The sequence below is a fragment of the Copadichromis virginalis genome, linkage group LG4 (genome assembly GCF_057382275.1).
Source record: "Copadichromis virginalis isolate Kocher_CV1m ecotype Utaka linkage group LG4, C_Virginalis_male_GT1.1, whole genome shotgun sequence".
NCBI lineage: Eukaryota > Metazoa > Chordata > Actinopteri > Cichliformes > Cichlidae > Copadichromis > Copadichromis virginalis.
Window position 1 is genome coordinate 13,941,528 of NC_140621.1, and position 21,749 is coordinate 13,963,276.

The window sequence follows — 21,749 nt, forward strand, 5'->3', positions numbered from 1 at the left end:
AGAACCAGGCTCAGGGAGGGGCGGCCATCCTCTGCGACCGGTTGGGGTGAGAGAAGGAAGACAGGATGAAGACATGCTGTGGAAGAGAAAAAGATTAACCCTCTCGAGGCAGGCGTTGCCGATTTGCAACAGTTAAAAACTAACAACCTGATTACCCCACATACATATTTTATGATTTTTTTTTACTCAGAAGTACCACTGCAGGACTTGGTTGTGCATTAGCAACAAAAAGTTTCCCACTTGCTCACCAGATGGCAGTGTTATCCCACTTCCAACACGTCTGCTTCCTTGGGTTCACTGACACTGATTTTCTTGGCGTCAATTTCATGTAAGTATCACTATCAACCTCCATTAATTTGAAACCAAAACTGCATCAGAAGAATCATGAGTGTATATAGATACAGTAAATGCCAATTAGTGGATTTTATCTCTTCTGGATTTTTCCCCTGGGGCAGCTTTATTTCAACGTAGCAGATTTGCAATGTGTGGCCAGATAGGTACCACTGGATTAGGGATGGGTATTGATAAGATTTTAACGATTCCGATTCCATTTTCGATTCTGTTTAACGATTCGATTCTTTATCGATTCTCTTATCGATTCTTTTTTTTTTTTTTAAAAAAGGAGAACACTAAGGTCGATTAGCTCAGAGCTTTGTTTTATATCTTCTCTTTGAACAAGATAGAAATTTAGGAGTAACATGGCCTTACAAACCCAACAGTGAGATCTTGAGAGATCCAGCCTACGGCTCTTCAATGGGGTGTCACAGGGTCCCCAGGAAAAAAAATTGTAAATGTAAAATAATAAAATAAATATTCTTGTGAGACATATCACATATTGACGGGGTCGGGTTATGTTAAAAAGTATAAATTGTTATACTTTGTTCATTGGTTCAAAGGTACCCCACACTTCTTTTTTTGTTTGCTTGTTTGTTCTGGTGTATTTTTCATTTGAACTGTTACTCTGCCAGAGTACTCATATTTACAAGATGGCATTGAACGCCCCATTGGTGTATCAGGAAAACTATTTTGTACGTATGTTCCTTGAAGGGGATTGAAGTCGTTCTTTTTTCCACCGCAGCGAAGGGCTAGGAGTAGGAGAGGAGCTGCTGTATGTTTTTGTTATCGAATCGATCTGATTGTGAAATAAAGCATATGCAGTGAGAAAGCAACTCCAGGAGTCATCCCTGCCTTAAAGCTGCAACATTCTTCTGTAGCAATAACAAAGTATAACATAAATTGTTCTCTGGCAATTACACAAGAATATCCAGTAATGTCCCTGCCCACAATTAAACACATTCACTTACCAAAAATCGGGGGCATCTGCTGTGGCAAATGGGTGCAAGCCTTTGACCACAAACTTAGACACTGCTCGGTGACATTAGTCTATCCTGGCCTGAAAGGAGACGCTACCGGTAGACTGCAGCGAGAACTGCCAGCGAGCGCCAGCCAGACTCTGTCTGTCTCTCTCTCTCATCATGGTCACCTACATGTACAGTAATGGCAGGTCTTGTAATAAGGCAGATTGCGCTAACATAATATGCACTGTTAGTTGATTATTTACCTGCCGCATTAACGGGAGAGGACGTGCAAACGTTAGCGCTGCTGCTGGGTTGAGAGTCACGAGTCCGGAGCGGAATTAAAAACGCGTGTTTTGTGAGCAAATGCTTTTGCATATTCGTAGTGTTTCCTCCCTTAAATGAAATATCTACTTTGCAAGTTGCCCTGTTGTCATCGGTTCTCATAAAGTATAATCAAACTTTTGAGCGTTTGAGCCGCTTAGGCGCCGTGTTCCCTGCCAGGTAAATGACGCTCCGCAACGTGGTGACGTCATTCGGGGCGACTGGAATCGATAAGGGAATCGTTTGCAAAAATGGCAAACGATTCCAAGGAATTGAAACAGTGGGAACCGGTTCTCAACAAGAACCGGTTTTCGATACCCATCCCTACACTGGATGCCACATGCTTTATCTAATAGTTTGCCTATATTTTGAGCAACAGTTCATACTAGGGTTATTTTCATATCACCAATGTTTACATATTACTTTGAGGTGTCACTGAGGGTATATCCTTTGGAAAATTAAATAATTTAGAGTGAAGTTACAAACAATCTGAGGCAGATTTGATCAAAAACAATGGCACAATACGATGTTCATTTTACTGTGCAGTAATGAAAACTGATGTAGCCTAATTCCATGGCACATATATTACTACAGATCAATGTGTTAAGGCATTTTTTGGCAAACTATCTTACAGAATACTCTATTTGCAGGATTTGCAGTGTGTTATGGCAGGCAGACGAAAATTTTACTCAGTGAGGGAAGCCATTGAGTTGATTTGCCTTCCTGATGGGGCTTTATCTGACACAGAATCCATTTCAGATGATAAAATTGCTGATCCAGATTTTGAGGATACTCCTGAAGCATACGAGTCTGACTCCAGCCTTGATGATGATGAGCCACTGGCAGCAATAGCAAAAGCTAATCCCAACCACCTTGATGTTGAAATTCATACATGCAGACAGTGACACTGAGATCCCAGATGACAATGCACCTCAGCAAGGCCCAGCTCCTGTCAACAAGGAGCGGAACCAGGCAGAGGAAACCCGCAGCAGCTGACATAGACTCTTCATTCCGAGGACCTGCATTCTCACCTCCACCAGACGAAATACCAAGTCCAAAGTGATCAGTTCATGGACAAATCCGTGTTTGAACATATTTCTCACCAATCTAACCTGTATGCAGCTATGAAGAATGGCCCAGAACTGAAGAGAAGAGAACCACTCCATTGATGAGCTGATGATCCCCTTCAAAGGAAAGATTGGAATGAAACAGTATATCAAGAAAAAGCCGCAAAAATGGGGAATCAAGGTCTTTACTTGTACAGGTGTCACTGGACTAGTCTATGACTTTGAAGTATACACTGGAAAAGGGACTGTGACCAATGAGCGTGGACTTGGTGTTGCCGGAGAAGTTGTGCTTCGTCTCGTGTCAGAAGTTCCAAAAGGTCTAAACTACAAGTGCTTCTTCGACAACTGGTTCACTTCCCCTGAACTCGTTGTGGAACTGAAGAAAATGGGAATTCTAACAGCTTCTACCATCAATCGTAACCGTCTCCGTGGATGTACCCTCAAAAGTGACAAGGAACTCTCAAAGGATGGGCGTGGTGCGTATGAAGTGAAATATGAAAAGACAAGTGGGAAGTCCATCGTGAAGTGGTATGATAACAAGGCAGTTTTACTGGCATCATCCTTCATTGGCCCTGAACCTGTTGAGAGATGCAGAAGGTGGTCGAAAGAGAAGAAGGAATATGTGGAAGTGGACAGACCCCACATTGTCAAGGTGTACAACCACAATATGGGAGGAGTAGACTTAGCAGACATGTTTGCAGCTCTCTATCACATTGACATCCGCCCAAGTTGTTGGTACCTGCGCATCTTGTACTACTTGATTGACCTATCATTGGTCAATGGCTGGCTCCTCTATCGCCGTCATCTCACCCAGAAGCAGGAGAAGAAGTATATGCCACTTCTTGACTTCCGTGTTCAAGTTGCAGATGCCCTCATGAAGGTTAGCATAGCATTTTTTTTTCACCCAGCCAAAAGCATTATATATGTTCAAAGCACCATATCAGCCTCATGTTACACAGAGGCTGTCAATTCAGCGCTGTAAAGTGGCCAATCATAATGAAGCAGTTCATTATAAGTTGTAGATTCAAGCCGCTCTTCATATTTTTGGCCACCAGATGTCACCAAACAACAGTGTGTGAAAAGCTTTGAGTAATGAACAGTTTTTCAATATAACCTTCAATACTTCAGATAGCTTCATTTGCCCGTCACTGTTGAAACCACAAGGTCAACCTTGACGTTCATATTAGACTTGTATGGCTCCAGTAGGGGGCGTACTTCTTCAGCCAGGAACTTTGACACCTGAAGAAGAGGAGCAGGAACAAGAAAAAAAACCTATCATCAAGGGGGGCAGCAGCAGACACAGCTGCAGTAATAGGGGAGCTGTGGCTTAGATGAAAACATTCATCTGTTGTCAGACTGAACAAAAATAAGGCTGTTCATGCTGTACCTGCTGTGGAGCACGCCCAATAAAGGTCTTGGGGTCCAGCAAAGCATCCAGCTGCCCTAGAATGGGTGCAAAGTATGGGTCTCGCTGGATTCTGGCCAGCAGGTCATTGTCTCCACCTTCCAGTTTAACCACAGCTGCTGCCTCTTGGGAGAGAACACGGATTTTCTCGTGGCACTCCTGAAGGAGACACAGGAAAAAGCAGAAACATTAAGGTGGAGCTGACTTTAACAGCCATGTTGTTGGGTCTCCATGTCAGGTCTGGTTATTGGTAATCAGCTTCTTAATTTAAATGGTCAAAACACTGGTTACTAGTCAGTAAGATGAGCTCACTTCAGTCATCTGTTTTTCTGGTTACCACTGGCATCTTCTGCCCAGTAAACCATCTCTCCTGATTAAGCAAAAATGCATTCATCCAGTTATGTTCAAAACTATTATTAATGTGTCCATTCTGACTCAGAGGAGAATTCCTCACAGGGCATTTTCTCCTACCTGTCTGTTGCCTCCTGCCTTCACTATCGCCATGATAATGTTCTCTGTGGCCATGAAGAGCAGCTCGTGGTGGATGTGTCTCTCGATGACTTTGGGGTAGACCACAAGACCCTCTGTGATGTTCTGCAGTGTGCTGAGGACGATGTCTGCTGTCAGGAAGGACTCGGGCAGGGAGATCCTCCTGCACAGGAGCAAGGCAGAGAAGAGAGGAAAGAAACCATCAGTAATCACAAGTAACAGCTTTTTACTCAACCACTGAATCCTGGGTAACAATGTGCAATGCATTGTAGGATGTGTAGTTCTTTAACCATTAACGCAATTATGTACATCGCCTTTTACTCTTGCTTTCTTTTCTTTTTTCCCCCCTTTAGGTTTTCTTCCATTTTCCCTTCATGGCCACAATTCCTCTCTTAGCTGTTTGGCTTTGTTCAAGGCCTCAAACTCTCATGGATTTCCTGAAGTGTCAGTGGGAAAAATGAAGGAGAAATCCACTTAAAAAAAAGTGGGCAGTCACTGTGGCACTCCACTTGGGCTACTCACTCCTAATTGCAGGGTTCATATGCATTTTTCAGGGTCAAATTCAAGCATTTTTTAAGCACTTTCTAGGTCCATTTTCAAGCATTTCCAGTACATTACCAAAATAAAATTCAATGACGCATGTTTCACTTAGCACCACCTTAGGAAGATCATGTAAAAATTAAAATAAATCATCTTAGGTCAACTTAAACTTCTTTTGTTCCCCTTTTGTTAAAAACAGAAAAATGCACCACACAAAAATACTGAAAAAGGAAATGGTCGTCTTAAATGCATACAGTGTACAAACTCAAAAAAAACAAAAACACATTTCTCTTAGAAATTAAGATGTGCAAATGTGAACAAATCAACTTGTTAGAGATATTCATTTCCACTTTAAGAAGAAAAAAAACAAAACAACAACAACAACAACCCCACCAAACAAAAAAACTGCACCAAACATCACAATAATACACAGCAAGGCCAAATTAATAAGTCTTCTCATCAGATATTGACATTTGTCCTACGCTACACAAAAAAAAAAAAAAAACATCTGTCTCCTATTTTAACTAGTTAAGCACTCACGCCCCCAAAAACGAGGGCAAAAGGGAGGAGATCGCGTTTAATCGGTTAACACGAGGAGGGATAAGACAATATAAATGCTGACATGAGTAGTGTCCACAGAAACCTGAATTTCAGACCATTTTCTAAAACCACCAAACAAAGCAAAGACACCAAACCGTTAAAGAGCAGTTACCTCACCATGAATCTGTGGACAGGTAATATCCATATTGATATATGATTTTCTGGAGTTGAATGTGAACCAAAGCATATTTTCAAAGGTGTTAAATGCTTTAAAATACTTTAATTAGGTGTGAGATATAAAAAAAAATCATTTTTTTCTATGTTTGAGTCACAGTAACTTATAACATAGTATCATCTGCAGTAATATTTACACCTCTGATGACATCTCACAAGTGTTAGCTTTATTTTGATAGCAAGATTGCATACACAGTTTGTAACTGTAGAGAAATACTCCATTTATTTTAGTCATTTCATTTTCAAGCAGAAAGCTCAGAAAACCCCTGGAGGCCTAACAGGTTAAAGTGAATTCCCAATAAAACTAACTGTAAGTTGTTTAACTACACTGTTGTCTGTATAATTGTTAAAGTCCTAAATGATTATCTTTAAAGTGTTTGTGCTAATAACATCATGCACAGTAAGACAGTCATGGAGAACAGCACTGACTGGGAGACGCTTTGAACATAATGAATTGTTCATCTCCCTTTAATACAGACCATCCTAAAGTGTGGGGCGCGGTATGAAAAGGGGGGGGGGGGGAACCAAACAAACAAAAAAAAAAAAAAACGCTAGGACACTGCTAGCACGGGGCGCCTACAGAAATACAATGCAGGAGATGAAGCATAGCTGAATATGTTTCCATTCAGCTATGGAATGGAAACATATTCATTCTAGTCTTTTGGCTTCATTCTAAGCCAAAGACTAGAAAATATGGTGAAGCATATCTTCCCTTTGGCTTCACCTGCACAAGTGCCAAGGTAGGTCTCCCCTGCAGAATTGGCTTTCCCTTTGTCGGGAGCAGCGCTGGGCTGTTCAAATCACGGACAAACAGTATCCCACATTCTTGATTTTTAATTCACAAACACTTGTTGTAATGACTAACTACTCCTGATATTTTGGAGATGTTATCTCTTTATACAGTAAAGTTAGTGTGGGATACAAATAATATCAGGCTGATCCTGCCACAATTTGTTCCCCCGGTTCAAATCACAGACAAACAGGATCCCACAGCTGTTTATGTGTTTAAACCCATTTTGCACAGAGAGGCATTTTTTGAAAAATGTATTGATAGCAATGTTGAATATTTCTGTGAAGGTTCTCAGTCATCCAGGTCATCGTAGTCAAAGGAGCTTGCAAAGAAAAGCGTCTGGACTTCTTTAAGTTACTTGAAGACGTTTCACCTCTCATCCGAGAAGCTTCTTCAGTTCTAAGGTCAAATGGTGGAGAGTCCCAGATATAAACCTAGTGGGAGTTTCCCCCCACAGAGGGACAAAAGGACCCCCTGATGATCCTCTAATCGCCTGAGCCAAGGTGTGAAACTGGGTGTGGGTCCCAATCAGCCAGAGTTTCGGGTGTGTTCATTGTGAAACCTGGCCCCACCTTATCATGCGAATTCCTGAGATCAGATGGCCCAGGATGTGAGTGGGCGTTAAGGCGTCTGGGAAGGGATCTCAAAACTGGATTATAGATGGCAGAGAGTTGGTGTCGTAAACCACCACCTCTGTTCAAAGATGGTCACTCACAGTGGACATAGATGGCTTCTTTCACTCCTCTTTCAAATCATCTGTCCTCTCTGTCCAAAATGTGAACATTGGCATCCTCGAAAGAGTGTCCTTTATCCTTAAGATGCAGATGGACTGCTGAGTCTTGTCCTGTGGAGGTGGCTCTTCTGTGTTGTGCCATGCGCTTGTGAAATGTTGAATATTATTACACAAGAAAATAATATTTCCTGTGTAATATTATTACACAGGAAAAACAAACAAACAAAAAAACAAACCAGCTACACGTAAAATAATCACACCGTGACGCCTCTGCCTTTCTAAATGGATCGACAGTAACTGTGTGTATATATGTAAGCGTGTAAAACCTGAAGATAGTCAGAGACAAAATACTGTTAATCTATCTGCCATTCTGCTATTCATCTCATGTAAACAATAACGTGGCGCACAGCGTGACGTGAAAAAAGGCACATACCATTGACATTGCGTGACGAACTCTGTATTCCTCGTCCACACTTAAACGCAAAAAAGAAGTTTTAAAAAAATCTCCGTTCTCGGTGATTCCAAACGCCGTTTACTTGTGGACAAAACAGCTGCGTTTTCAAAAATACCCGTGTATGTGTGCACGTAGCGCAAAAGAGTTAGTAGTTTATTTCCTTACTACCTGTAATTTATTGCAGATTACTTGTATTTGCTTAACTGTTTACTAAATGTTTGAGGTGTGAAATAAACTGCACTGGAGCAAAATATGGGTGTGTGTGGTTGGAGGATGAGTGCGTGCGGGGGAGGGGCACGAACATTTTTCTTGTAAAACAAAGGGGAGCCTAGCAAAAAAAAGTCTGGGAACCACTGCTTTAATAAACAGGCAGCCTTAAAGTATGAAATATTCATATATTAACACATATTTGTCTGTTGTCTCAGTGGCTGATAGTGCCATAACTACCTACTGTAATAGCGCTGCCATACTGCATTACACTCAGTGCATTTCAATTATTTCTCCAGAAAATTTGATAGCCAGCAAAATAATAATAGTTTTAAAAAATTGGCATGTGTCATGTACACATTCTCGAAAATTATTTACTAGGACTCTCCTGTCATGTGTCTCAAGAGCGCAAACTCCGCCATTGTCGTTTTCCATCAAACACTCATTAAAACACCAACATGTTAGTGCACTCATCCCTGACTGTGCGGGGCGGAGTCAGACATTAGAAACGGACTGACATGCAGAGGTGCACGGCAGCCCGGGCGGAGAAATGTTGCTTTTACACTTTGCAACTCATTTAATTTCTCTATCTGATAAGAAAACTATTCAGAGTTATTTGTGGTGAGTGAAATACAGTTTCAAGAACGTTTAAGCTCCACATCTGAAGTTCAAGCACTTTTCAAACCTTGAAAAGACAATATTAAAATTCAAGCATTTAAGGATTTCAAGCACCCGTACAAACCCTGTAATTGGGAATCATTGTTCACTACTATTTATTGTACGCTTCCACACTGATGTGATATCTACTTCACAGAGGAGAACTGCATCATACCAAATTCACAGCAGTGTAAGTGTGTCTGTGTTGGCTGACCTGTTGGCGCTGTCATCCAGTGTCCTCTCCAGCCACTGGACTGAGGCAGTCTGCAGGGGGTCGGCCATCAACGCAATCAGATGTCGGGCCAAGCTACAGCAGCGTTCTGCACGCATGGGGTTCCTCTTGTAGGGCATAGCACTGGAACCTGGAAGAGGAGCAGGCAAAGCTTTAGGCTGAGGCACAGTTTAACAGGCGAAAAGTGCTTTTGAATGAGCGAACGTACCAATCTGCTCCTTCTCAAAAGGTTCCTCGATCTCTTTTAGGTTGGCCAGCAGGCGGATGTCTGTGCAGATCTACAGCAGATAACAGCATAAAGTGTACACTCTGTTAGATCAGCTTTTTGAAGCTCAAGACCCAGGTTTCTTTAACCACCACTACATAGAGATATTTCCTCACCTTGTGCACAGAAACTCCCAAACCAGCGAGCGTGCCCAGTCACCAGGTAGGCTCTGGATAAGAATGGAACAAATTAGTTATAGCCTGTGTTTCAAACTGTTCCTGCTTGGACCATGTTATAAAAACATGTCAGTCAATATTGGAGACAGGAGTTTGATACTCACCTCTTAAAGCCAGCCATCTCTGTCACCATCTTGTCAAGCTCTACCACCTGGTGGCACAAAAGGAAAACTGACATTAAAAAGTCATCACAATACGGTGCTGTGGGACTTCAGAAATCACCCACATGGTTCTTATGGTTGTTTATACCTTGTCATGGTCCCCTTGAAAGAGCTGCAGGAAGCTGGCCTGGGTGCCTGTGGTCCCCTTGACTCCACGGGAACGAAGATCATCGCGGGCTCGCTCCAGGTTCCTCACATCCATCACCAAATCCTGCAGCCACAGACACGCTCGCTTCCCCACTGTGGTCAACTGGGCAGGCCTGTACAGAGAGGAGGAGAGGGGCACAGTGGGTGTGTTTGACATCAAAGTTAGACAGCTCCATCAGTCTGATGAAGGCCTATGAAAACACTGCAGCTGCAGTCGGACTCACTGGAAGTGTGTAAAGCCGAGCGTGGGGAGGTCGGCGTATTCCTCTGCAAAGTTTGCCAGCCGGTCGATGACTCTGGCCAGCTGCAGGAAAAACAAGCCTTTAATGATCAAATCAGGGTGTCAAACTTATTTTACATCGTGGGCTACAAACAGCTAGCTTTGATCTTTAGCTCCCAGAAGCAGTGAAGATGCATAATAAATGTAACCAACATGTTGGATAGCCTATCCTGTAATCTTTAAATATAATTTTTCATGAATTCAATGAAAATGTCCTGTTAGTTTTTTTTTTAATGGACTCACTGTAAAAACAAAAAACTAGCTGACAAGCTTGTTTGATATTAATATATTCATTTGCACTGTTTTCATAGAATTTCTGGACAAACAGGTGAGTCTCACCTTAGGCAAGAGGATGTTGAAGCCATCACGCAATGCAATGAGATCCTGAAGAACAGAAACGACAAACATGAGAAGCTTTAAAGAGTCAAAACTCATCACTGCTGGGTTTATTTATGCAATAGTCATACTTACAGTATTGTCTCCCACATAGCATGACGTAGCTCCGAGGTGGATGATGGGAGCAGCTGTGGGGCAGCAGTGTGCAAAGGTGTGGACGTGCGCCATGACATCGTGCCTCAGCTTTCGCTCTTCTTCAGCCGCCACGGCAAAGTCAATGTCCTCTGCATGGCTCTCCATCTCTGCAATCTGAGCATCAGTGATGGGCAGACCCAGAGCCTGAGGAGGAGAACATTGAACACAGAGACATGATGACAAACAGGAAGAGTTCCTACAAGCAACTCGTAAAGTTTAGAGCTGGCAAAACAAAAGTGCTTGTAGTTACAGAATGAATTCTGAACCATTTCCTGCAGGGTTTCATTCATTTTCAGAGTTTACTTATAAGCTTTTTATGTGGAGCTTTTTGACTCTTGATAATACAGTTCTTTACTTTTAAGATATTTATCAACAGTTACAAATGCAAATACGTTTTATATAAATACATGTTTTATTATAAATACACATATTTGCAGTATTGGCTCTTCTGTTGATGGAAAGGATGTTTGGGTAAAAGTCACAGTGACTTGCATTGCTAAGCTGATAGCAAACAGCCTGCTGTTCATTAGTCATTAGTCAGCCTGTCAGCGTGTCTTTTCTCCAGTTTTGATCATCATGTGCTGTCCTCGTGAGGAGGCACAGGCGCTCAATATGCTGATTAGACTGGACTGTATTGTGTTGGGACACCGTAGTCACGTGATTCCTACAGCAGTACAGAAAGGTTCCAGATAATCAAGTACCTCTCTCCAGTCAAAGGAGTCATAGGTCAGACTGGTCAAATAAAACCTCAGTAGAGAAGAGAGCACAAACACAACAGCATTTAGCCAGAGTAACTGTTACTAATTTTCCCACTTGAAGAGCTTTTCGTTCACAGTAACATTCGCTGTCGAGAGAGCAGCAGCTGTTCCAATGACTCAGAACATGTACGCATGCGTGTCGAAGCTCACGTGACTCTGCGATAGAAAATACGAACTGCAGATTTTCAATTTTAGAATCTCGTAATAATGTTGACAGGTATTTTTGAAAACGAGATTTTCCGTTTTAAAAAGTAATCCCGTCCACACGTAAACCCAAAAATGAAGGGAAACGCTGCTAGGAACATGCCAAAGCAACAGTTGGCGATAGAAATGTTGGCCAATCAGAAGTCTAGAAGCCTCGGCGGGAAATAGTAAACAAAGATGGGGCATAGAAGCAGAACCGAGTCCTGTGTGTGGAGGGACAGTAACTGTGTGTGTATATGTAAGCATTTAAACACTGCAGAGAGTACAATTAACAGTATTGTAGAAATTCATTTCACCGAAAATAACGTGGCGCACAGTGTGACGTCAAAAATGGCGCACACCTTTTTCTCAGTTTTCCTCATCCACACATAAATACAAAAACTGAGGTTTCGAAAATATCCACCCTGGCAGGCGTTTTTAAAAATCTCCGTTTTCAGTGACTGAAAACGCTGTTTACGTGTGGACAAAAGGTGCAAACGCATAGAAAAATCTCCGTTTTCAAAAATACCTGTGTGGGCGTGTCCCACTACCTCTTCTGCCTGAGGTGCCACCTTTTCCCTTTTGTGCAGCTGACTCTCGTCAGTAATTAAAGAGATTTAAGCCCAGGGAAAGGTGAGCTCTGCCCAGAGTGCCATGTGAGTGGTTACAGCTAGTGAGCTGTGTGCGTGGTGTTTGCAGCTAGTGAACTTTGTGCGTGTGTGCTGTTTGCAGCTAGTGAGCTGCTCTCTTTTTGACTTACATTTTGTTACTTCCCCCTCACTGCCTAGACCCCTCACGGGAACGTAACAGTGTGGACGTAGCCAAATGTTCATTTAAAATATGACCTATGACTTCCAGACAAAGACACTGATTACTGTACGGTAGCAGTCTGCTCAGTCAGCACCGGGTAGCATCCACACGACTCGTAAGACCTCCTTATAACTATGTTTAGAGCAGGAAACTTGATAAAGGTCGCGGACTTCTTTTATAAGCTTGTATCAGCAGATCATTATATCAAACTTTCTCAGCTTTTGCGAGAAAAATCCAGCTTCCTCCAGGTGGTGAACTTTTTCTCGCTGAAGTTGTAGCTCATTTCTTTGCTGGCGTATCTGGACACCAGAGGTGAGCGATACCTATTCATCTCTTCGGCTCCAGCCATGGTTGCTAGAAAAGTGAACACTGTGCGGCTACAGGCCGGGTAGCGACTAGTGATGGGATTTCCGGCTCTTTTTAGAGAACCGGCTCTTTCGGTTCCGAACTGGCTCTTCAGGAGTGTGTGTGTGTGTGTGATTTACATTACTGTGCTTGAGAGCCACCATTTACCGGAACCAAATTCCCTGTATGTGTCTGCACATATACTTGGTCAATAAACACGATTCTGATTCTGATTCAGGTTGTTTTGTTGCTTTAAGTAATTTATTACCGTATTTTCACGACCATAAGGCGCACTTAAAAGTCTTAGATTTTCTTCAAAAAGTGCGGCGCGCCCTATAGCGTGGTGCGCCCTATGTGTTGTAAGGAGGACGTAGTAGAGAACACCATGAGAACGTTAAAGGGTGAAGTGTGGGCGTTGATCGTATATACCGGGACAATCGCACATACCTGTATAAAAGAACAGGTATGTGCATTATGCAGGACATCGTTGTTTTAACAACCCTGAAAATGGCAAAGAGACACGCTTACGAAGCACAGTTTAAACTGAAGGCCATCAGCTACGCGGAGGAACATGGAAATCGAGCAGCGGCGAGAGAATTTAAGATTAACGAATCGATGGTTCGCAAATGGAGGAAGCTGGAAAACAAGCTCCGGCAGGTCAAGAAAACGCAGCTGAGTTTCCGCGGACATAAGGCGAGGTGGCCCGAGTTGGAGGAAAGACTCGAGCGGTGAATCATCGAGCAAAGAGCGAGCGGGAGAAGCGTTTCGACGGTCACCATTCGGCTAAAAGCAGTTTCACTAGCTGAAGAGATGAACATTGAACATTTCCAAGGAGGTCCGTCTTGGTGCTTTCGTTTCATGAAACGGTGCCATTTTTCCATCCGGACCAGGACTACGGTAGCGCAGCAACTTCCAGCGGATTATAAGGAAAAGCTGGCCATCTTCCGCTCCTACTGCAGCAAACACATCGGCGACAAAAACATCCAGCCCAGCCACATCACAAACATGGACGAGGTCCCGCTCACTTTTGACATCCCAGTGAGTCACACTGTGGAGAAGAAGGGGACCAGCACGGTAGCGATACGCACAACGGGGTATGAAAAGTCTTCTTTTACTGTTGTGCTTGGCTGCCATGCTAATGGACAGAAACTGCCGCCTATGGTGATTTTTAAGCGAAAGACTTTGCCTAAAGAGAAGTTTCCAGCAGAAATCATCATTAAGGCAAATGAAAAGGGCTGGATGGATGAGGAAATGATGAAAGACTGGCTGAGGGAGGTGTATGTAAGGAGACCAGGTGGTTTTTTCCACGCAGTTTCACTAAGAGTGGAAGGCAGCGCCGGGCGAGTTACGCCACAATTTGCCAATGGATTGTAGATGCTTGGGCTAACATGTCTGCTGGCACTGTTGTTCGAGCTTTCGCAAAAGCCGGCATCGTTTCCGAGGAGCCGCACGGCACGGAAAGTGACTCTGACGGTGAAGACAGTGAACCTGGCATGTTTGATGGAGATTTAGCGCAGCTGTTCAATTCAGACACAGAGGATGAGGACTTCGATGGGTTTGATTGATGATAAAAATGTGAGTACCAAACTTTGTTTTGCTCCTGCTTTATTGTTAAATATGCACACTTGTATGCTTGTGTGTTGTTGATGATGACGATTACCGGCAATAGAAATGTGAGTAAGATACCGAATTCAGGTTTGCTCCCGCTTTATTTTTAAATACGCATACGGTACTTGTATGCGCCCTATGGTCCAGTGCGCCTTATGTGTGTGTTAAATACAGTAATGGCACACATAACTGAGACTGCGCCTTTTAGCACAGTGCGCCTTATGGTCGTGAAAATACGGTATTAACAACAATATAAAATCATGCACACAATGAACTACTAATATAAAAAATGTCTTTTTTATTTATAAATGTTTATCATATAAGTATTCTTGTATTTATTCACAGCACACAAAATGTAAAAAAATAAATAAATTATAAGTACAAAAACCAACTATTTACAATTCAACTTTTTTCCTTTTAAATTTTCAGCTTTTTCCCTTTTAAACCAATTCAAAACAAAAGAACACAAAACACTACACAACACAATAAAATATCAATTAAAATATGCAAAACAAAAAGAAAAAATGAACAACCAGATCTTTAATTGACGGAAAGGTTGGCATTCAGGAATATCAAGTGCCTTAGCTTTGAGGAGCTGATCCGGTTTCTTCTGTCATTCATTATCTGTCCTGTTTTGGAGAAGATTCTCTCTGAGGGGACTGATGTTGCTACAATGCAAAGTCTCTGTGTCATCACCTGGGTAAGACGTGGATAAGTATAAGCCTTTGTCTCCCACCAGCTCAGTGGATCTGCACTTCTCTGGCAAAGGGGCTCATCAATGTAGGATCTCACTTCCAGTATTACATCTGCTGAGGGATTCCTTCTGGTAGTGTCTCTACTTGCTCATTCTTCAAAGAACCTCCAAACAGCTTGTTCATCCTCTTCTCCCTCTTGGTTCCCTGGCAGTGGAGTTGGTTGGCTGGATCTTGCTGCTGCAGTTATTCTCTGAAGAGCTTCATCCACCGCTCTGTTGTCATTAAAGACCAGCTTCTTGGATCAAGAATGGTGGTTTCAGAGAGAACAGCATTATATTCCATTCTGTGGAATTTTCTGTCCATGGATGCACAGAGAGCATCCACCAACTCTTTCACTTTTCCAGTAGTTACTCTGGTTTGGTGTTCAGCTGTCACTCTCTGCAGACCCTTGCACAGGATTAACATTTTGGAGGCTGTGACATGGCTGAAAAAGAGTACATAACAAGTTTCAAAATTATGCTATATTTAAAATTCAGCAGTATATTATTATTATTTATGATCATGTCTAATCTACTTTTCATACCAGCAATGCAACCAGCAATGCAACTTACTACTACTACTACTACTAATACTACTACTAATAATAATAATAATAATAATACAATAACATTTGCACACTCACCTGTCTGCACTGTTTTCCACGGTGACCTGCTCAAATGGCTCCAAAACAGTGCATGCCTCCTGTAGTACCTCCCATTCCTCATGGCTCAGAGGGTCGACCGGTCCATTGATAACTGCCAGGGTAGAGATGACTGCATCCTTGGAATACAGAATCCGTTTTAGCATATGAAAGGTTGAGTTCCACCTTGTGATACATTCTTGTTTGAGCTTTAGCTCAGGCATGCCCATCTGTTGTTGGGTAGATTTGAGCTTGTGTGTGGCTGTTGTGCTCCTGTGGAAAAATTCCACTATTGCCTTCACTTTGTCCACAGCTGGCTTCATCACCTTCAAAGCATCTCTCACAACAAGGTTAATTGTGTGCGCAAGACATGGGTGGTGGGTCCATTTCAGGATTTTAATTGCTTTTGTTATGTTAGCTGCATTGTCAGTAACACAGCAAACCACTTTCTTTTCCACATCCCACTCTTTTGCCACTTTAAGCAGCTCTTCTGCTAAGTTCTCAGAAGTGTGTCTGTCGCTGAACTCAAAACAATCCAGAAGACAGGATACCATTTTATAATTTTCAATAAAGTGACATGTAACTAACAAGAAGGATGTGGTGGTTTGGGATGTCCAGCTGTCAGTTGTTAGACACACTGCTGTGGCTTTTTTAACCCTCTCTTGCAGTGATGCACGTTCTCTTTCATATATGCCTGGGATTATTTTTTTTTTTGGGAGAGAGCCTTCTTGCTTGGAATTACATACATGGGATTCAGTGCATGTATAAAAGTCCTCAATCCCTTATCATCCACAACAGAAAATGGTTGGAAATCAAGTGCTATAATTTTTGCCAGTTCTTCATCAATTGTGTTCTGTCTTGCTGGGGTCTCTGACTTCTGCAAAAACTGTCTCATTGAACTCTGGCTTGGTTTAGGTGGTATACTGCATGACGCTTCAGTTACTGCAGCAGAAGAAGGAGCAGCAACAGTTGCAGTAGACACACTAGCACCTTCATTTATATCGACTGTGGGTTTTTTTTCCCATTGCACTGATGGGTGGACAGTTCTCAGGTGCCTATGCATATTGTTTGTGGAGCCAGCTCTATATGAAATTCTTTTCTTGCAGACTCTACACTCTGCCTTTGTACTGTCAATAAAATTGAAGTGGTTCCAGATTTTGCTTGTTTTCTTGGTTGCTTCACTCATTTTCTTTACTGTACCTTTCCAAATTGACTAGGTTGTCTCTTGTTGTTGCTCTCTTTCTCTCTCTCCCTCCTGCTCTGTTCGTGTTCTACTGCTACTGTGAGTGTAACTACCGCCCCTCCCCCCTCTGCTCAGCGCAAACACAAGGCTCACGTGGCGTGAAGCGAAAAAGGTTAGTGAGAGGGCAAGAGAAAGAATACAAACCCCCACGGCTCCCAATAAGGAGCCGGCTCCCGTCGTTCACTTCAAAGAGGCGGCTCTAAGAGCCATTTCGTTCGCGAACGACCCATCACTACTGCAAGGATCATTAACCTTGCAAATCGATCGTAAAGGTTGGTGCAGAGTCTTCCATGTATAAATTCGCCGTTAATAATTATATAATTCTAGGAATCATCTACTTTGCTTACACTGATTACGTTGGCACTTTGTTAGCGTTACAACAACCGTCATACCCCCGAGGTATCTAAACTTTAGTAAGGAATGCGTGTACTTTTGACACCTCTGGTTAGCATTTAGTGGTCCCTTTCAAACGTATTTGATTTTTGCTTGTTACTGAACAAATTCACTTCACTGCTTTTCACTATCTGACATCAATGCACATTGTTCCATTTACTGCACTTTACTCATGTCTCTCATTCCACCTGCATCAACATTGTAAAGTTTGTCACAAAGAGATTTATACATTTATAAATACTAATATTCTCTATTCCATTCTGTTCTGCTTTTTTATTGCCCAGATTTTAGTTAGCCTTTGTTAAATTGTCTGTTACATGTCAATAGATACGTATGTCACAAATAAAAGTGTCTTGTAAATTATGTTTTTGTAAAGAATTTTCAATCTCTTAAATGCTAACTGTAACGTGTTATTTTTGCTAAAACCTGAATTTAAATGTGTATATGGTGTTCATCTGTTTTTCTCTGTTTTAGATGCACATATCAATTTGGAATTCTGCCACCAAGCCAGAATTGCAGGAATGCACCACGTGTTGCAGAAGACTCTTTCACTGCCATCTGTGCCCCGCTTTCAGCCCTGTCAGGGCAAAGATCGAGGAGCATATAAATGGACACATTAAAAATGCTTTGCCTTTAAAGGTATGTTGGTATTAAATATAACTCATAGTTAAAGTTATAAATATGCACTTCTTTTCAGCACCTTTGCAGTCTCTTTGTTGACTTAAAAGTTGCTTTTCACATTGTACAGTTCAGTGGATTCATCAGCAAGAGAAAAAAGTGTTTTCATTGAATATTTTTTTCTTGACAGCTCTTGTGATCCATAGCATTTTGCTTTCATTATTGAGAATGGCTTGGATATTTTTGTTAATATGTACAATCTGATTGTTAGATAAACTGACAGCATTCTATACAACTACATTTAAATTACATGTTGTTGTTGTTTTTTTTCCTTTTTTCTCTCTTACAGACAAAATGATATGCTGGTGCACTTTCACTGCCCTGTCTGTAACATGACAGTCATACAGCGTGGGGATATGGCAAGGCAATTATTGTCATGTCAGCATTCAGGACTGCTCCCCACTGAACTCTCTGTGGAGCCCCATCTCCCTCTCGATGTCTTCTCTCCAGCATCTAAACCATTTTCTGAATCTTTGGTAGAACATTCATGTGCTCTACCGTCTGTGCTAAATGAAACTGCGGCTTGTGGAAAGTCCATGAAAATGAAATGCTCTCACTGTGGTCTTAGTCTTCTTACAAAAAACTTCAAGGCTCACATGATGAGGAGGCATTCAAACAAGTCAATAGATGTTTGCCTGGCCTGTCATCTGCAGTGTTTTTGTGTAGAGGGACTTTTTCCTCTTTGTTTTTCAGTTTGCAGAGGAGATGGAGCTCTTTTTAAATGTGCTGACGAGCAGAGACTACGGGTCAATGCGATGTTTGACACTTAATGGACAGATGAAGGCACTGGCTGTTTGTTTGTTTTTTTATTTGTTGTTGTGGGAGTTTTTTTTTATTGCAGTGTACAGAATTCCAAATTAAGCTTATTATAAAATGTTGTTCACTTGTTTTATGTCCATACTTATAGTAAAATATTTTTAGTGTAAATGTAACAGCATTGTTTATACTTGTAACTTCAAAATAAAAAGCTTACAGTTGCTATTAACATTAATGTATTATCCTGTAATCAATATTTTTAGACATTTTACAAATTAACCCTCTGGGCTCTATCCTGGCCATTTGTGGCCACTTCACTTCTTTCTTTTTGACTACTACACTGCAGTGGACCAAAAGAATGACACAGGTTTGATCTTAAGGATCTAATAGTTGTGTGTGTTTGTGCATGACATTTGCAATGCTAATATGTATTTGCAAGATAGACTGGAATATAATATGACGTATCAAATATTACACAGGCTGCAGTGAGTTTTTGTTGATACAGACTATTGAGCTTTGACTTTCCCAGTCAAACTTAACTTTGACCACATGCTAACACTGTTACTCTTCTATATATTTCATAGCAAGACACCATAGCCAAAATATTAACAAAATATATATTAAAAGATTCAAAGCTGCAACACGTTAGTAAATGTGTCCTAGACTTTATGCAGGTGCAGAAAGTACTGCTGCTGTTGTAAGTAAGCGTAACAGCTTCCAGATCACTGATATTTCTGGAAAGATGGCAAGAAGGGGGTTACTGCTCATTTCTACAATCTCCCAGATCTTGGAATACAATGCCTTTGGCCCATGAAAACCACTTCACAGGACTAAGAGTCCACTAAAACCTACAAATGAAGAGTGATCCTGGAAGAAATAGGGCGCACACTAGGGACCTCAACAATTGCAAGACAGCCTTGTCCCTGATGCTTATATGAAAAAAATAATAATAATTAGGAAGATTTATGAAACCATTAGGACTTTATCACCTTTTTATCTGAAACGGTACTGGACTTTCAGGGAAGCAGGTTTAGTGAAGTCGTTGTGGGGTCACATTCTGACCCCACACACACACACACACACACTTCGATGTAAGGAACAAACACCCATCCATCCATTCGCTTCCGCTTATCCTTTTCAGGGTCGCGGGGGGCGCTGGAGCCTATCCCAGCTGTCATAGGGCGAAAGGCGAGGTACACCCTGGACAGGTCGCCAGTCTGTCGCAGGGCTAACACATAGGGACAGACAACCATTCACACTCACTCGCACATTCACACCTAGTGGCAATTTGGATTATCCAATTAACCTATCCCCACAAGCTGCATGTCTTTGGACGGTGGGAGGAAGCCGGAATACCCGGAGAGAACCCACGCAAACATGGGGAGAACATGCAAACTCCACACAGAAAGACCCCGGCCTGATGGTGGAATTGAACTCAGGACCTTCTTGCTGTGCGGCAACAGTGCTACTGATGTATAAATAAAGACCAGGGCAGTCTCAGAGCTGCGAGTCTCAGAGCTCTCACTCTCAGTGTGAGTGCTCTGTGCTGCCCTTGCTAGCAAGAAAACCTGTGTGTTTCTCCTCTCTGATTCTCAACTGAAGAAGTGTTTAAGAATACATCTCTTACCACTCACAAAAAAAAATGCAGTTTCACCCATTTTTTTTTTTCTTCAAATTTTCAGTGTATTGCTGTATAGGTATATACACAGGGTTCTTTATGATTTTTTTCTTGATATTATTTTAATAAAATGCAACTCTGGAACTGCTGAGTGTTTCATGACTTATACAACATTTCTTTTTACTGTGCGCTAACAGTCTATTAAGACCAGGAGACTTGATAGGGCTATTTAAAGGTCGCAGAATTTACTTCAGAATATTTGCAAAATGTGCCACTCAAAGTGTTCCCCATGTCAGTGTGAGTAGGGGTGGGTTTTGATGATAGATTTATCGATTAAAATAGATTCTCGCTTGGATAATGTGATATCGATTCATTAAAATCCTGAATCGATTTTTTAAATATAAATTTATTTTGCCCGAAACGCCAGAATCTCAGGTTAAACCTCACAAAATTTCAAGAACCACCAAACAGCTAAAATAGTAAATGAGAGCAGAAAGGCAAAAAGGGCGTAAATACAAAGCACGGACCTGCCGAAACATCAGAATCAGTGAGATGTCGCCTTTCTTACCTGACGGCACGGACACGGTCGGGGCTGAAAGCCGACAGCTCGCCGATTCTGATGTTTCGGCGGGTCCGTGCTTTGTATTTACGCCCTTTTTGCGCTGATTCTAAAGCTGTTAGTTTTAGCTCTCTCCAAACAATATTGACCGAACCAGCAGCAAAAGAAGATCCAAACTAAGCTTCACATAAACATAGTCATGGACTCCCTCTTACTTTTGCTGTTTTGCTTCCACCACACTTCATGCACAGCTCTCTCAGTATACGTGAACAGTTTCCCGTCTAATAATCGGTTTTCTGCATTATTCCCTTGCTTGTTACGCACAAGTCTACCGTTGTTTACAGCGCTGTCGGGCGCTTTTCTTTCCCTTTTACTTCCGAAAAGAAAAAGTAATTTGTGCTGTTCAATAGGCTTCTGAACAAATGTAAACTTTTTAAAATTATGCAAAATGCAAAACGCTCAGCCGTGTCTCTAATAAAACCGCCGTAACTTCAGAGGTAATGTTCATGTTGATTAATGGTTTTCTTTCATTTTTGATGTACTGCAGAATATTTTTATGAAATCCCAGGCCAGAAAAATCACCTTCGTGTTTTATCTTCAGCTACTTTGACACAAATGCATCTGCTGTGATGCTTACACCTTTGATAAAGTCTTGCGAGTGTCAGCATCATTTTTATAGATACAAAAATATGTAAATGTACTGATCTGAATTATAACATTTCTGACTGTCTGAGGCAAAATTTCCCAGATTTAAATAGAATTGAAGCAGGACCTTGTGAATCCGAATCGATTCTAGAAATTAGTGACGATACCCAGCCCTAAGTGTGAGTAATGCTGTCTCATGGCCCGTCTGTGTAAACTTCAAAGATAAAAACAAAAAACACAGTGGCTGCAGTG

General features: G+C 41.8%; 1 pseudogene across 1 annotated transcript; it reads right to left on the reverse strand.

The window, feature by feature from the left end:
* Window positions 1–2,011: 2,011 nt before the first annotated feature.
* Window positions 2,012–12,627, reverse strand: LOC146711019 (adenylosuccinate lyase-like; annotated as a pseudogene). The gene is made up of 12 exons (XR_014920251.1): window positions 12,504–12,627; window positions 10,468–10,733; window positions 10,336–10,380; window positions 9,941–10,020; window positions 9,658–9,829; window positions 9,513–9,559; window positions 9,349–9,401; window positions 9,176–9,245; window positions 8,950–9,097; window positions 4,563–4,743; window positions 4,074–4,250; window positions 2,012–3,925 (listed from the first exon to the last, which is right to left on the reverse strand). The product of XR_014920251.1 is annotated as an adenylosuccinate lyase-like (transcript).
* Window positions 12,628–21,749: the final 9,122 nt, after the last annotated feature.